The sequence below is a fragment of the Canis aureus genome, chromosome X (genome assembly GCF_053574225.1).
Source record: "Canis aureus isolate CA01 chromosome X, VMU_Caureus_v.1.0, whole genome shotgun sequence".
Taxonomy (NCBI): Eukaryota; Metazoa; Chordata; class Mammalia; order Carnivora; family Canidae; genus Canis; species Canis aureus.
Window position 1 is genome coordinate 46,521,097 of NC_135649.1, and position 18,013 is coordinate 46,539,109.

An 18,013-nucleotide genomic window follows, 5' to 3' on the forward strand; every position below is an offset into this window, starting at 1 on the left:
GCCGGCGGAGGCGGCGGCAAGCAGCCGGCGAGCGCCGGTACAATGGCCCTGACCCTGTTCGATACAGATGAATATAGACCTCCTGTTTGGAAATCTTACTTGTATCAGTTGCAACAGGAAGCCCCTCATCCTCGAAGAATCACTTGTACTAATGAGGTGGAAAACAGACCAAATACTATGGAAGAGAATTTCATGGCATGATCTCCCGAGAAGAAGCAGACCAGCTCTTGAGTGTGGCTGAGGGGAGTTACCTTATTCGTGAGAGCCAGCGTCAGCCGGGAACCTACACTTTGGCTTTAAGATTTGGAAGTCAAACCAGAAACTTCAGGCTGTACTACGATGGAAAGCACTTCGTTGGGGAGAAGCGCTTTGAGTCCATCCATCATCTGGTGACTGATGGATTGATTACCCTCTATATTGAAACCAAGGCAGCAGAATACATTGCCAAGATGACAATAAACCCAATTTATGAGCACATAGGATACACAACCTTAAACAGAGAGCCAGCATACCAAAAACATATGCCAGTCCTGAAAGAGACACATGATGAGAGATATTCTACAGGCCAGGATGGGGTGTCAGAGTAAAGGTTGACATCACTTGTTAAAAGAGCAACTCTGAAAGAAAACGAGCAAATTCCAAAATATGAAAAGGTTCACAATTTCAAGGTCCATACATTCCGAGGGCCACACTGGTGTGAATACTGTGCTAACTTCATGTGGGGTCTCATTGCTCAGGGAGTGAAATGTGCAGATTGTGGTTTGAATGTTCATAAGCAGTGTTCCAAGATGGTCCCAAATGACTGTAAGCCAGGCTTGAAACATGTCAAGAAGGTATACAGTTGTGACCTTACAACACTCGTGAAAGCCCATATCACTAAGTGACCAATGGTGGTGGACATGTGCATCAGGGAAATTGAACCTAGAAGTCTTAATTCTGAAGGACTGTATCTAGTATCAGGATTTAGTGACTTAATTGAAGATGTCAAGATGGCTTTTCACAGAGATGGCGAGAAAGCAGATATTTCCCTGAACATATATGAAGACAGTAACATTATCACCGGCCCGCTGAAACTGTACTTCAGGGATCTACCAATTCCACTCATCATGTATGACGCCTACCCCAAGTTTATAGAGTCCGCCAAAATTCTGGATCCTGACGAGCAGTTGGAAACCCTTCACGAGGCACTGAAGCTGCTGCCCCCCACCCCCGCCGGCTCACTGCGAAACGCTGCGGTACCTCATGGCACACCTGAAGAGAGTGACCCTCCACGAAAAGGAGAATCTTATGAATGCAGAGAACCTTGGCATCATGTTCTGCCCGACCCTTATGAGATCTCCAGAGCTGGACGCAATGGCGGCAGTGAACGCTATACGATACCAGAGACTGGTGGTGGAGCTGCTTATCAAAAATGAAGACATTTTATTTTAAATTTTAGTTTGCCGGAAAAAAAATGTTTTACAGATAAAGGAATGTTTTATAGTAATTTAATTGGCTCTTATAGCTGAATTCTTTCTTGGTTAGAAGTGTGGGCAGATAGCCAGATTAAAATGAAGAACTTTCTATTGTCTTAGTAGCACCACTCAGCTGTCCTTGTAAAACAGTGAACACACACTCTCCAGTTCTAGTAACCCTGGGTGTTTATCATGGTAAGAGAAACTCAAGCTATTGCATGATTAGCCTCCTCTTTGGCAAGGGAACCCCACACAAAGGAGACAACAAGCCTGCACCGCCTCTTTTTCCCGGGTAGTCTGTGGTGGTAATTCAGCATGTTTCGCAGAGTAAATCTGTCGTGACTTCAAAAAAAGAAAAAAAAAAAAGAAAACCACAAAAATGGATGACACTAATTGTCATACCTATAATACTTTATCAGTGCTTAGAAGCCAAAACATAAGATAGAGAAGACAGGGGATGCCTGGGTGGCTCAGCAGTTGAGTGTCTGCCTTTGGCTCAGGCCGTGATCCTGGAGTCCAGGAATCGAGTCCCGCATGGGGCCTCCCGCATGGAGCCTGCTTCTCCCTCTGCCTGTGTCTCTGCCTCTCTTTCTCTCTGTGTCTCTCATGAGTAAATAAATAAAACCTTAAAAAAAGATAGAGAAGATAGTTCTTGGGTAAATTAAGAGCTGAGGTCTTGTGGGCAAGATTTGATGAGAATATTGGTCAGAGAGGTTGAAGCAATTGTAAGACATAAGCTAAATAAACAAGGAAATGGGAAGCTGTGCTAGGAGAAAAGTAGAGGAATCAAGGAGGTCTTAATAAGGTTGAAGCGTTGGGACAGTGGGAATAAGAGAGGGAATGAGCTAGAGAGATAGTAGTAGACTAAAGTTCATTGTCTCAAGGGTAAAGAAAATTCTAGGTGATCACAAAGTTCAAGGTATGACTATGGAAGAGGGGTCATTGGAGATAAGAGGATCAGGGAATAAGAGGCCAGGCTGTTAGATGCGTAAAAATTGAGACTTGGAATCACTTAAGATAATGGGAAAACTTGGGGGTGGAGAAGTAGAAATTAATTGGGATGCCATATACCTCAATGAATGTAAGGGAGTCAACAGGGGGTCAGTAGCTGATACAGCAAGAAGACTGTGATATACCATAAAGAGAAAATGCATGTATGAGATAAGCTTCATTCATGCATGAGCTATAGTGCTATTGGCTGTGAGTTCAGTTTATTGTATTAACAATGCAGTACAAGAAAGAAATTTGGGGGATGCCTGGGTGGCTCAGCGATTGAGCGTCTACCTTCAGCTCAGAGCATGACCCTGTGATCTGGGATCAAGCCCCACATCGGACTCCCTGAGGGGAGCTTGCTTCTCCCTCTGCCTATGTCTCTGCCTCTCTCTGTATCTCTCATGACTAAATAAATAAATCTAAAAAAAAGAAATTTGTTAATCTATATGTGATGCCACTTCAGAAAGTGTTAAAATAATATTTATTGTGTTTAATGAAGCTATGGAAAAGCAGCTATATTTGTGGATTCATGAGGAAACAATGGAATTTTTAAAAACATAGTAGGCAATGTCGTAAGTAAGGCTGAGAGCCAGAGAAATTTAAGGTCATGTTACCCAGGATCAGAAAAATGTTAAACTCTTCTCAGCTAGTATTTTATTAAAAACAAATGCTATGTATAAGTCATTAACTTAAGAAAAATAAGATAAGTTGTCTTAAAAGAGAAACACAAGTGAAACAAGTTTATATATTGGTTGGTTGATAGGAATGTGATCAGGGGCTTGCGGTAACCTCATTCAGCATTTTCACTAGGATCAATGGCTCAGTATTTGCTAGTTCACTGCTTGTGGTAATAAAGCAGGAGTGGTTCTTGTCTCACAGAGTTGAAGAATGAATCTGACAGACAAAACAGAGTGAGTAAAGCGACAGAAGTTATTAGGCAAAGATACAGAAAAAGCTCCCAGAAGTGAGAGTTGCCACTGAGGACTTTTTTGGCCGGCCCTTTATAGAAAACCTGACTAGGGAGTTGATAACCTTGAGATTTCTTTTATTATTATTTTTATTAGAGTTCGATTTGCCAACATATAACACCCAGTGCTCATCCCATCAAGTGCCCCCCTCAGTGCCTGTCACCCAGTACCCTATCCCCCCGCCCACCTCCCCTTCCAGTACCCCTTGTTTGTTTCCCAGATTTAGGAGTCTCTCATGTTTTGTCAACCCTAATTTTTCCCACTCATTTTTTCGCCTTGAGATTTCTTATGCTGTCTTGAGTGAATGACATATGACTGTTGAGTCTCTCAGTGATTACTTAATAGCCATCAAAGGAAGATACCCCCTAGCATTTTGGAGCCAGGGGGGCAGATTTACTTCCTTATCTCTGTTTTTGTTGCATCTCAGTGTCCTTGGGAATTATGGGAGCCCCGAGATTTGTGGGAGCCTGACTCTGGGCCTTTTCCTTATCTTTCCCTTCATAGCCCTATCTGTCCCTAACTCAGGGACAATATTGAATATACTGCTTATGAGAATTGACATATGTGTGTACTATATATATGTTTCAGAGTATTTTAATTCAAGTTGCAGACATTCTAATATTTCCTTTGTAAATATTTCAGTATGTATCTCCAGCACTGTGGTTCTCAAGTGTGGTCTAAGGACTCTGAGGACAGCTGACACCTAAGACCCTTTTAAAGGTCTAGGAAATCCTCCTTTTTCCAGGTACATATCTCCAAAAGGTTGGGGGGTTTTTTGTATACTTCGACCAAAACAATCATATCACAATGCAGAAGCAAACTGTCTTGTATAAGGCAGACATTAAAGAGATTTTCAAATATATAAAACATTTCAAAATTATTTTTTTATTTTGGAAAACAGTTATTTTAATAAAATATGTTAAGTAGTCACTTACTATTATTTTTTATGAATTAATAAATGTTTTTAGCTATTTTCAGTTTTGATTTCCAAAACAGTAAATATTGATAGATCTGTAAACTATATAAGCAAAAGTTCTTTAGGGTCTAAAAAATATTCATAGTATCTTTTTACCATGTGCATATAATTTTATTTTAAAATGTATCATAAAAATAACTGTCAGAATTTCATTTTATTTTAAATATTTATTTATTTATTTATTTGAGAGAGAGAGAGAGAGTACAAAAGGGAGAGGGAGAAGCCGACTCCCTGTTGAGCAGAGAGCCCAAGACCCCTAGATTATGACCTAAGCAGAAGCCAGATGCTTAAGTGACTGAGCCACCCAGGCTCTCCTAACTGTCAGAATTTTAAAAAGAAGCACTAGTACACTTACTTTGAGCACATGTTTGCAAAACTTGCCAAAAGAAGAATTCTTTAACTACTCCAGCTAGGGCAGCCCGGGTGGCACAGCGGTTTAGCGCCACCTTCAGCCCAGGGAGTGATCCTGGAGACCCGGGATGGAGTCTGCATGGAGCAGACTTCTCCCTGCATGGAGCCTGCTTCTCTCTGCCTCTCTCTCTCATGAATAAATAAATAAAATCTTTAAAAAATAAAAATAAAAAAATAAACTACTCCAGCTATGCACGGAAAGCAACTTACACAGAATGATTCTAGTGATTAAGTTTACCGACGCTACTTTTTGAAACTCTAAACCTATAGTAGCTTTTGGTTTTTAACATTTTGTTTTTAAAAAATTATAGATTCACAGGAAATTGCAAAAGTGGTACATAGAGGCCCAAGTACCTGCCACCAAGCTTCTCCAAATTGTGATATCTTATATAATTTTTTTTTAAAGATTTTATTTATTTATTCATGATAGTCACAGAGAGAGAGAGAGAGAGAGGCAGAGACACAGGCAGAGGGAGAAGCAGGCTCCATGCACCCGGAGCCCGATGTGGGACTCGATCCCGGGTCTCCAGGATCGCGCCCTGGGCCAAAGGCAGGCGCCAAACTGCTGCGCCACCCAGGGATCCCTTTTTTTTTTTTTTTAAAGATTTTATGATATCTTATATAATTATAGTAAAATATAAAATCCAGGGAATTGATATTGGTATAATATTGTTGTGCCAAAGATTGCGAATCCGGGAAACCACGAAGGAGCCGACACCGATGCAAACACACGAGGGTTTATTTACAAGCTGGAGCTTGGGTCCAAGTGCACCCGACACAGCGGAGCAGGGACTTGGACCCCGAGACTAAGAGGCGTAGCAGCTTTATAGGGGCCAGTGGCCCATGGGATACGCAGAAAGTTGCACAGTCATGTCGGTCCACACCCAGGTGGCTGATTGAATTACACCTTACCCTATAGTATCCATTTGAGCTGGCCTATTACTTTGGTCAGAATAGGCGCGCAGTTTTGGCGGGCACAAAGCAGGGTTACATTGTTATGAGCCGATTTCTGATTAGGGTGTGCCCAGCGGCTTGACTAGGGTGGGGCAGCGCCTTAAGCAATAAGCAGGTTATGTGGGGGTCATACAGGAGGTGGCGGGTGTAGCACAAAATGGAATCAGTCCTGCTCTGCTTGTCCAGGGGTAGGGGATTTTTGTTAAATTTCCTGGGTCCCACAATATTGTTCACTGGACCATAGGCTTTATTCAGTTTTCATCATTTTTATATGCATTTATTTCTGTGTGTATACAGTTCTATACAGTTTTATCCTGTGTATACATTGGTGTAACCACCACAGTCAAGATATAAAACTGTTCTATTAGAAGTGCTCCCTTTTGATACCCCTTTATATTCACACCCTCTGCTCCATCCTTATGCTCTGACAATCTATTCTCAATCTCTTGGGCATTTCAAGAATGTTATGTAAATGGAATCCAATAATACATAGCCTTTGGGAATTGACTTTTTTCACTAATTGAAATGCTCTTGAGGTCCATCTGGGGATGCTGTGTGTATCAATAGCTTGTTCCTTTTTATTGTTGAGTAGTATTCCATTGCATAGATGTACAATGTACCAGATTTGTTTATCCAGTCACTAGCAGAAGGACATTTGGGTTGTTTCCTGATTTTGCTGTTATGAATAAAGCTGCTATGAATATCTACATATGGGTTTTTGTGTGAATATGTTTGCATTTCTCTTGGATAAATGCCCAAGAATGCACTTGTGGGGTTACATGGTAAGTAAATGTTTAGTTTTGCAAGAAACTGCCAGAATGATTTCAAGAGCCTTACCATTTTACATTTCCAACTTAATTGTATGAAAGTTTCCATTTTCTAGATCCTTGCTAACATTTGATATTACCATTTTATATTTTAGTTGTTCTATTGGGTGTATAATGGTAGCTTATTATGGTTTTAATTTACATTTCTCTAATGAGTAATGATGTTGAACATCTTTTCTTGTCTGTTTTGCATCTGTATCCTCTCTTTGGTGCATTCTGTTAATGTCTTTTGCTTATTTTCAAATTGAATCATCTGGTTGTTTTACACTTCAGTTCTGAGAGTTCTTTATATATTCTGAATACCAATTATTTGTCAGATATGTGGTTTGCAATTATTTTCTCCCAGTCTGTAGCTTGTGCTTTCATCCTCTTAACAGCATCTGTTACAGCACAAGCAAGAGTTTTTAATTTTGGTGAAATCCAGTTTATAATGCCTTTTCCTTTATGGATGTCATGTGTTTTGTTGTCTTGTCTAAAAACGTTTTGGCAAGATCTAAGTCCCAAAGACTTTCTCTCATTTTTTCTGCTAAAAGTTTCGAGTTTTACATTTTACACTGAAGTCCATGACTCATTTTCTTTTTTTTTTAAATAAATTTATTTTTTATTGGTGTTCAATTTACCAACATACAGAATAACACCCAGGGCTCATCCCGTCAAGTGTCCCCCTCAGTGCCCGTCAACCATTCCCCCCCACCCCCCGCCCTCCTCCCCTTCCACCACCCCTAGTTCGTTTCCCAGAGTTAGGAGTCTTTATGTTCTGTCTCCCTTTCTGATATTTCCCACACATTTCTTCTCCCTTCCCTTATATTCCCTTTCACTATTGTTTATATTCCCCAAATGAATGAGAACATACACTGTTTGTCCTTCTCCGATTGACTTACTTCACTCAGCATAATACCCTCCAGTTCCATCCACGTTGAAGCAAATGGTGGGTATTTTTCAATTAATTTTTCTATCTGGGGCAGCCCGGGTGGCTCAGTGGTTTGGCGCCACCTTCAGCCCAGGGCGTGATCCTGGAGACCCGGGATCGAGTTCCACGTCTGGCTCCCTGCATGGAGCCTTCTTCTCCCTCTGCCTTTGTCTGTGCCTCTCTCTCTCTAGGTCTTCCATGAATAAATAAATAAAATCTTTAAAAAAAAATTTTTTTTTCTATCTGGTATGAGGTTCAAGTTGAAGTTCATTTTGTTGTTGTTGATGGATGTTCAGTTGTTCAAGCACCGTTTTTTGAAAAAAACTATTCTTTTGAATTTTTTTTACAGAATTCTTTTTACAAGAATCTTTCTTGATTCTTAGTGAATATTTTTTTACACCTTTGTCAAAAATTAGTGGAGGGGCTCCTGGATGGTTCAGTCAGAAGAGCATGTGACTCTTGGTCTCAAGGTCATGAGTTCGAGCCCCATGTTAGATGTAGTGATTACTAAAAAATAAACTTAAAAAATCAGTTGGACATATTTGTATTGGTCTTTTTCTGGGTCCTCTGTTTTCTCTGATCTATTTCTGTCATTCCTGTAATATCACATTGTCTCAATCTACTGCAGCTATATAAGTCTTATCATTGAATAGAGTGATTCTCCCCCGTTTGTTCTTCTTTCCCAAAATTGTTTTAGTTATCATAGTTACTTTGATTTTCCTCATAAATTTTAGAATAAGCTTGTCTACATCTATGAAAAAAATCTTGCTGATATTTTAATAGTAATTGTGTTAAACCTATAGATTACTTTGGAGAGAATTGACATCTTTACTATGAGCATTCCAATGAATGAACATTGCATATCTCTCCATTCAATTAGATATTTGCTTGCTTGCTTTCATAAGTGTTTTACAGGAAGGGATATACCTATGAAATGAGACAACTGGTAGATTTTCAGTGGCTTCACTGTGCTCTGCTGACTATAGTCTCAGTTGCCTCATTTGTGGTGAGAACACCCTCATAAGATTATTGTGAAGATTTAAAGAGGCACCACAGGGGCAGCTGGGTGGCTCAGTTGGTAAAGCATCTGCCCTCAGTTCAGCTCTTGATCTCAGAGTCCTGGGATCGAGTCCCATATTGGCTCTCTGCCTGACAAGGAGTCTGCTTCTCCCTCTCCCTCTGCCTCTGTACTCTCCCCTACTCCTCTCAAAAAAATAAATAAAATCTTAAAAAAAAATAAAGGGACACTACAGGTCTGAGTCCTGCCTCTGACATGTTTACGTCCCTCCTTAATGTTTTCCTGTTTAGCTTTTAGTCCTCTTAAGTCTCATCTGTAAACCTACATGTGATAATAGTAACACTGACTTCCAAGGGGTTGTTCCTTTTTTAAAAAATATTTTATTTATTTATTTGACAGGGAGAGAGAGCACAAGCAGGGGGAGCAGCAGGCAGAAGGAGATGCAGGATCCCTGGGGAGCAGAGGGCAAACTGGAGGCTTGATTCCAGGACATGCGGATCATGACCTGAGCCAAAAGCAGATGCTTAACTCACTAAGTCACCAAGGCACTCCACTAAGGTGTTGTTCTGAGCAAATAATGTAAGAATTTAAGTAAAGCAACAAGGAGGTTGCCTGACACAGGGTAGAAGCACCATAAACAATAGTTATATTCATGTTATTAAATAAATATAGTACAGTAAAACTGTAATTTCTTCCTTTCTCTGAGAGAAATTGTCAATAGAAATTAAGGAGCTAGGGATGCCTGGGTGGCTCAGTGATAGAGTGTCTGCCTTTGGCTCAGGGCGTGATCCTGGGGTCCTGGGATCGAGTCCCACATCAGGCTCCCTGCAAGGAGTCTGCTTCTCTCTCTACCTATGTCTCTGCCTCTCTCTCTCTGTGTGTGTCTCTCATGAATAAATAAATAAAATCTTTAAAAAAAAGAAATTAAGGAGCTAGTCCAAAGACCTAGCACAAAATAGGTAGCAGGATCTTGCTGAGGGTTCAGGACAGTGAAGGAAGTTGATCTTAACACAGCATGTAACATGAAAGAGAATGTCAGAATCAATATTAACTTAATGATTTTTATTAAAAGAAAAGAACAGGAGCATATATGTTTGTGTTTGTGTAAAAGCAGATCTGGAAGAACAGATATCAGATCACTACAGGAAGTTGGGGAAACTTTCACTTTCACTTTATCCCCTTCTGTGTATGAAAGCTGTTTCATTTTAATTGAGCATATGCTATGCTAAACAATGTTAAAATAAATTATTTTTTTAAAGGCCAACCAATAAAAAATTAACATATCATATCAGCAAATTATACAAAAATATTTCAGGACAGTTTCACTCAGACTTCTCTTCCATTCAGCCTCCTACCTGGCCCCTGGGCTTCCTCACTTCCTTGGCTTAGCAGTTCCATCCTCCAGAGTTCCTCTAGCAGTTAGTCTTCTGCAGAGAAGTTTAGCTATCTTCCTCTAGACCCAGGCCATCTCAACTCCATCCAGACAGCCTCACTCATTTTCTTAGCTAAGCAGGCATCCCTGCAACTGTGTTCCTAATGCAAAGATAGTTCCTGTTCTGAAAGGAATTTGGTGAATCTCACTTAGAGATTGATTGATTGATTGATTGATTGATTGATTTTAGAAAGAGAGAGCATGAGCAGTGGGGAGGCACAGTGGAAGAGTGAGAGAGAGAATTTCAAGCAGATTGTACACTGAGTGCAGGTCCAGTGCAGGGCCTGTCACGGGGCCCAACACAGGGCTCAATGTGGGGCTTGATCCCATGACCTGAGCCAAAACCAAGAATTCAGTGTTCAACTGACTGAGCCACCTAGGCACCTCTCACTTAGAGGTTTCTTTTTAAAGATTTTATTTATTTATTCATGAGAGAGAGAGAGAGAGGCAGAGACACAGGCAGAGGGAGAAGCAGGCTCCATGCAGGGAGACCGACGTTGGACCCCATCCCGGGTCTCCAGGATCAGGCCCCTGGGCTGAAGGTGGCGCTAAACCGCTGAGCCACCCGGGCTGCCCTACTTAGAGGTTTTTATTGTCTCCTTCACCTGGGTGGTAAAGTAGTCTAAGGCTATGGAGTTTAATGAAATTCCTTGTGAAGAGGCTGAAATGAAGGGCCTACATAATCCCATCTACAAGGCTGTTTAGAGTTTAGAGAGGTGTTTGGTGTAGTTATGATGGTCATCCATGGCCCACACTTACAATGCACCAAGGTACTCTTTTAAAGACTTTGCAGCAAAAAAAAAAAAAGAAAAGAAAAAAATAAAGACTTTGCAAGTCTTGAGGTGCCTGAGTTGCACAGTCGGTTAAGCTTCTGACTTGGTTTTGGCTCACATCCTTTGTTCAGGGTCTTGAGATCAAGCCCTGTGTGGCTCTATACTCAGCATGGAGTGTGCTTAAGAATATTGCTGCTCCTCCTTAACTGCCTGCCCCCTAAAATAAATAAATAAATAAATAAATAAATAAATAAATAAATAAATAAATAAATCTTTTACCTCTCCACAGGCAAACTGACTATCTACTTTTATACGAAGTGCAGTATTCGTTCAGATTGGAATCATAATATCACTGCTTGAAGAGCTCCCAAAAGCTGGACTGAGGAACATGGCTTAGCTGGTACAGTGTAGCAACACGTGATGCTTGAAACAAATTTGTGATTATCTTATTTTTTATCAATATGTTATTGAAAGTAGTTTTATCCTTATAAAAGGAGGATTTACGATAGCCCAACAAAGAAAGGAGTGATGTAGTCTCATTCCAGAAAAAGTGAGATTAGCTTTTTTTCAATTGGGTACTGATATGGGAAACAAAGGTGAAAGAAAAAGGTAAATTTCCTTATTGCTTACAGCCCATCAACAAATCAGAGTGGCCTTCCTCTAGTAACTCAGCTGTCTCAATGTTAATGCTTTGCTAAGGGCAAAAAGCAATCTTAGCCCGATCCCCAATGATCCTAAAAGTCTACTTTAACATATAAAAATTCTTTTGGAAACTTCCTTTGGGGATCCCCAGGTGGCTCAGTGGTTTAGCACCTGCCTTTGGCCCAGGGTGCGATCCTGGAGTCCCGGGATCGAGTCCCATGTCGGGCTCCCGGCATGGAGCCTGCTTCTCCCTCTGCCTGTGTCTCTACCTCTCTCTCTCTCTCTCTCTCAATCTCTCTCTGTCTATCATGAATAAATAAATAAATAAAATCTTTTAAAAAAAGGAAACTTCCTTTTTCTCTATCCCCCCCCCCCCAGAAACATGTTGACAATCATTCCCCAAGTATTTGGTATATACATCTGAAGGATCTCAAGACTAGGGTTTTACTGGACAGTAATAAATGACTTTTTCCTAATAGCTAGCCCCCTCAAAGACCTAGAAACCTTGCCTCCAAAATTCCTTAGAGACTTGTGCTGTCCCTAACCTCCTCCCAACCTGAAAGTATATAATCAGCCACTTGTCATGACCCCAGTGCAGCTCTTTCTGTCCATGGGTCCAGTCTTTGTGCTTTAATAAAACCACCTTTTTGCGTGGAAGATGTCTTAAGAATTCTTTCTTGTCCGTAGGCTCCCAACTCCAACATTTTCTATATAAAGTACCTCAAGATATCTCAAGATATAGTATTCAGCTAGGGTGAAGGTAAGTGTTTCATTTGTGAATCTGGAAGTTTACAGAAGTCTATGTCCATCTCGAGACTAAATTCTGCCATGAGTCTTCAGCCAGAAAAGTGCCTGCATTTGCTGGAAATGAATAAACATGTAAAACTGGATGATAACAAGAAATCTGCTTTCCAGCCAAGTTTGTGGAATGCACCTCAAACAGTACTCAAAAGCAAATTTAAAGCCAAAGTGCATATATTTAAAATGAAGAAAGACTGAAAATATATGCCGAAATGTCTAATATAATACTCTAGGTAGAGTAGAAGAGAGGATGTAATAAAGATAAAAGTAGATATCAGTGAAGTAGAAAACAGAAGAAACAATAGAAGAGTCAGCTGAACCAAATGTGAATTTGTCCAAAGGACCAGTAAATAAACCTCTGGAATAATTGACTCAGAATAAAAAGAAATGCATGAATAAAATAAATTGAATATGTCCTAAATGCCACTGCATTATACACTACAAAATGGTTGAAATGGTGAATTTCACATTATATAATTTTACCCTGACAAAAAAGTATTTGGAATGAAAAAGAGGAGATATGACTATGAATACAGTACAGAAGAATTATACCACTTGATATGATGTCTAGTAATTGATTTAAAGTACCCTATTAAGGGGTGCCTGGCTGACTCAGTTGGTGGAGCATGCAACTCTTGATCTCAGGGCTGTGAGTTCAAGCACCACATTTGGTATAGAAATTACTTAAAATCTTGAAAGAAAGATGAATGATAAAGAAGATGTGGATATATATATATATATATATATATATATATATATATATATCCACACACAATGGAATATAACTCAGCCATTAGAAATGACAAATACCCACCATTTGCTTCAACGTGGTTGAAACTGGAGGGTATTATGTTGAGTGAAGTAAGTCAATCGGAGAAGGACAAACATTATATGGTTTACTCATACGGGGAATATAAAAAATAGTGAAAGGGATTATAGGAGAAAGGAGAGAAAATAAGTGGGAAAAATCAAAGAGGGAGACAAACCATGAAAGACTCCTAACTCTGGGAATTGAAGAGGGGGTAGTGGAAGGGGAGGTAGGCGGGGGGATGGGGTGACTGGGTGATGGGCACTAAGGGGGTCAGTTGATGGGATGAGCACTGGGTGTTATACTATATGTTGGCAAATCAAACTCCAATAAAAAAGAAAAAGAAGAAAGAAAGAAAGAAAGAAAGAAAGAAAGAAAGAAAGAAAGAAAGAAAGAAAGAAAGAAAGAAAGAAAAGAAAGAAAGATTAAACTAAAGCCAGTTCTCTGGAGAGGTGGATTAAAGACTGATTCACTTGGAAAAAAAAAAAGTGAAAGAAAGTGGGGCACCTGGATGGCTCAGTTGGTCAAGTGTCTGCCTGTGGCTCAGGTCTTGATCTCAAGGTCCTGGGATCAAGCCCCACATCTGGTTCCTTGCTCAGTGGGGAGCCTGCTTCTCCTTCTGCCCCTACTTCTCCCCCTACTTGGGCTCTCTCTCTCTGTCAAGTAAATAAATAAAAAAATTTAAGTCAAAAATAATCTTGAAAGAAAGAAAGAACCCTATTAAAAATGTGTGGAGGATTATAGATGAAACAAGGTATGAAAAGTGTTGATAATTCCTGAAGCTGGGTGATGGGAACAAGGGAGTTTATTAAACCATTCTCTATATTTTTGTGTTTTGGAAAGTTCCATTTAAAAAGTTAAGAAAAAAACCCTAAATTATTTGAAAATTTAAGTAACTTGGTGATTTCTTAGAGCTGAATTAATCTCTAAATATTACGTATTAAAGTCTAGGGGTGCCTGGGTAGTTCTGTTGGTGGAGTATGCACCTCTTGATCTTGGGGTTGTGAGTTTGAACCCCATGTTGGGTGTAGAGATGACTTAAAAAGCATAAAATCTAAAAAACAAAAATAAAGTCTAGTAGTTTAGAGTCAAAGAGTAATAGAATATTAAGACATGAAGAAGGGCCCTAAATGTGAGCCAGTGCTACCAAGTAGGTCACATCATGGGCCAACTTCGCTTCTGGTTCCTGTGGAACATAGTCCTTCTTTCAGCAACTTTACTTCTAGGAATGTATCCTAGAAGTCCATGTGACTAAGTAATTAGTCACATGTCCCAACCTGTATGTGACTGAGCATGTTCTTCTCAGCAGGCTTATAATAGTGAAACATCAGAAACATGAATATACATATGCTGGTTTAACAAACTATGATTATAAGCAAATTACTGAATATAATACAGATATGAAAAACAATGTATTTAAACATCTTGGACCTCAGTTTCTTCATTTGTAAATGGGAAGAGCCAAAGGAATAGAGAAAGAAGAGGTTGTACTTTTCAGCTAGTTTTATGAGTTCAGCAAATCCTTGATACCAACATCTAACAAGGACACTAAAAAAAGGAAAATTACAGGCTAATATCTCTTATGGACATAGATACAAAAATCCTAAACAAAATATTAGCAAATTGAATCCAGCAATACATAACAATTAAAATCAGGACCAAATCCAGGGATGACTGGTTGTTTTATTATTAGAAAACTAAACAATGTAATTAAACATATTAAGAGATAAAAAATATGATAATCTTAATAGGTACAGAAAAGGTATTCAGTACCATTCAACATCCATTGAAGATTTTAAAAACTTTCAGTAAATTAGCAATGGAAAGGAATATCTTTAATCTGATAAATGGTATTCCAAAAACCTGTAGCCAGGGTCATGCTTAATGTTAAATTGTTGAAAGTAGTCCTCTTGAGTTCAGAAATAAGACAAGGATGTTCCTCCTCACTACTTTTGTACTCTGGGTTCTACCTGGGCAGTGCAGTAAGGCGAGAAAAAGAAATAAAGTGAATATGGATTGGAAAAGCAGTAAAACTATTATTATTTGCAATTGATAGGATTGTGAATGCAGAAAGTTCTAAAGAAGCTACAGATAAAAATTTACAAGTATTAAGGGAGATTAGTAAATCAGTATACAAAAGCAACATCAAAATATCAATTATATTTTTATTTGCCCTAAATAAGGACCTAGGAAATGAAATTCAAGCAAATAATACATTTACAGAAGCATACAAAATCAACCTTGAACTACATTTAATAAAAAATGTGGGATCCCTAGGTGCCTCAGCGGTTGAGCATCTGCCTTCAGCTCAGGGCATGATCCTGGAGTCCCAGGATTGAGTCCCACATCAGGCTTCCTGCATGGAGCCTGCTTCTCCCTCTGCCTGTGTCTCTGCCTCTCTCTCTCTCTGTGTGTCTTTCATGAATACATAAAATCTTAAAGTAAAAAAAATTCATAAAAAAATGTGTAAAACCTTAAGTGAAAGTTATAAATCTTTACTGACTATACCAAGTATTTGTGACTATGTGGAGCAACAGGAACTCTTAAACACTGATGTTGGAAGTGGCAGTTGGTACAACTTTGATAGGCAGTTTAGTAGACTCCAGTAAAATTGAAAGTACACATACTCTATGAGCCAGATTCCACTCCTAGGTGTGGGGCGATCTGATCTGATGGAGGCTGTCAGTGCTGGCAGTGAAAGAGTTCACCCAAGGCAGAACAAAAGAGATAGAAGTTTATCGAATACATGGAATACAAGATGACAAGATGGAGAGGGAAGTATAACAAAGAAGAGACTGCAATGAGGCTGTGGGGAGGGGCCACAATTATAGGGTAGCATAAGCAAGTATGGGAACTTACGGAATTTTCCCTTATTTGGTAATATTAGAAACTGTGCCTGGTTGTGATTGGTCAGTTAGGGCCTATGGCTATTTCAAGGTGGGTTACTTAGTGAGCCTGTATGTATTCATCTCCTTCCTGGTCGCTGCCTTGGGGCCTTTTGCCTTGCTCAAGTTTCCATTGCTCAAACCTGTTGCCTTAAAGTGGCCTCTACACTAGGTATATACCCTACATGTGCATGTGTACACCAGAAGACAGAAAAAAGATAAGAACATTTTTCATAATTGCCCCCAAACTGGAAACAACCCACATGTCCATCAGCAGTGGAATGGATACTTTCTTGCTACTGCTACATGCAAAAAAAGTTGAATCTCAGAAACCTAATCATAAGGAGATGCAGTATACATACATTATAGTTCTATTTATGAAAAGTTCTAAAACAATAGTGGTTAGGGATTCACATATGAATAGCAAAGCCCTAAAGAAAAGTAAGATAATAATAGCCATAACTGTCATGAGAGTAGTTTGATGTTCTGGGACTTGGGGATTTCAGGAGTATTGGCACTATTCTATTTTTTTTTTTTATCTCGGTGGTGGTTTCTTTTATAGCAATTTGTTAAGCTGTATATTTACATTTTATGCATTTTCTGTTCTTCCCCCTTAAGTAAGAATGTTTTAGAATCTGGAGATAATATTAGGATCTATCTCAGAGTATTATGAGAATGAGATGAAGCCATGTAGAACCCTTAGAATATGCCTGGTCAGCACTCCGGAGAGCAGCTCTCATACGCCGACTCCTGCCACCCAGGGCCATTCCTCAGGGACCTCACCAATGTCTTCTGGTGTCCAGTCAGGGACACCCATCACCAATGATCTCTTCAGCCAAGCCCTCCAGCATGCCCTGCAGGCCTCTGGGCAGCCTTCAGAGCCAGTGGCAGCCTCAGCTGCAGCAGCTGTGTGACATGGGCATCCAGGACAATGAGCTGAGCCTGCGGGCCCTGCAGGCCACCAGCGGCGACATCCAAGCAGCGCTGGAGCTCATCTTTGCCGGAGGAGCCCCATGAACTCCTGCTCCTTGTCACCCCCCAGCAAACTGCCGAGGTGGCTGACCAAGGGAGGCACTCCTGAAGGTGCCCCGTCTCCCCTCTCCTCAATACATCTGATGCTTGAAAAAAAAAAAAAAACTTTAACAAATTGTTAGCTATCGAAGCATAATAGAATGTTGCTATTATTGCGGTTTTTCTAATTTATTGCCAGGACTTCTCAGCTTGCTCTCTTTCATTTCTGTTAATTTTGTCTTCTGAGTCATTGGTGTTTCCTTTATCACTTCTTTCATCATTCTTAACCTCAGAAAGTTAAATCTCGCTCCAATCAAGAGATCTATTATTTATTTTCTTGCAGTTTAAAAAGGGGTTGCTTTTGAACATTTGATTCTTTTTCATTCCTTTCATAAGAGAAAAATATATCATTTCAGAATTAGTACACTTTTGCATAAAATCTACATTTATTGGGGCATCTGGGTGGCTTATGGTTGAGTGGCTGCCTTTGGCCCAGGTCAGGGTCCTGGAGTCCTGGGATCCAGTCCTACATCAGGCTCCCTGCAGGGAACCTGCTTCTCCCTCTGCCTATATCTCTGCCTCTCTCTGTGTGTCTCATGAATAAATAAATACAATCTTTAAAGAATCTACATTTATTTATCAAATTGATCTGGAATTCATATTTAGTGTCATTATGGTGGAAAGCGAACTGATTCTTTTGTCCAATCTGGTAGTGAAGTACCCCCAGCACCACAAATTGTACAGTTAATCCCTCCCCCACTAATTGCTGCTTCTTTCTCCTCTTACTTATGTTAAATTCACAACTATTTGCATCTAAGGCAGAGGCAGGAAACAACACCGTGCTTGAATGGAATGTGATAATGCAACTGAACATGGGGGAGGGGGTGGTTGCCAGGCAATGGGAAGTCTAGCTGCAACCCAGAGGGAAAGAAAAAGAAAGGTAGAAAAGCCTCCTTTCTGTCAAAATAAACGTTCCTTAGAAGATTCCATCCTTGTGTGTGATCAACAAACCACTTGCCCTTATGACGTTTAGCCAAGCCACTTCATATGTTTAGACCTCCTTCTTTCCATATGTCATGTATAGATAGGAATATGACACTAGGTAGTTATCTAATTTTCCAGCCTGTGTGCTCATCTGAAATGGTCAATT

At 39.9% G+C, this 18,013-nt stretch overlaps 1 pseudogene; it reads left to right on the forward strand.

Annotated features, from left to right (window-relative positions):
- The first annotated feature begins 15 nt into the window (after positions 1–15).
- Positions 16–1,815, forward strand: LOC144307671 (N-chimaerin pseudogene; annotated as a pseudogene).
- The last annotated feature ends 16,198 nt before the right edge of the window (positions 1,816–18,013 follow it).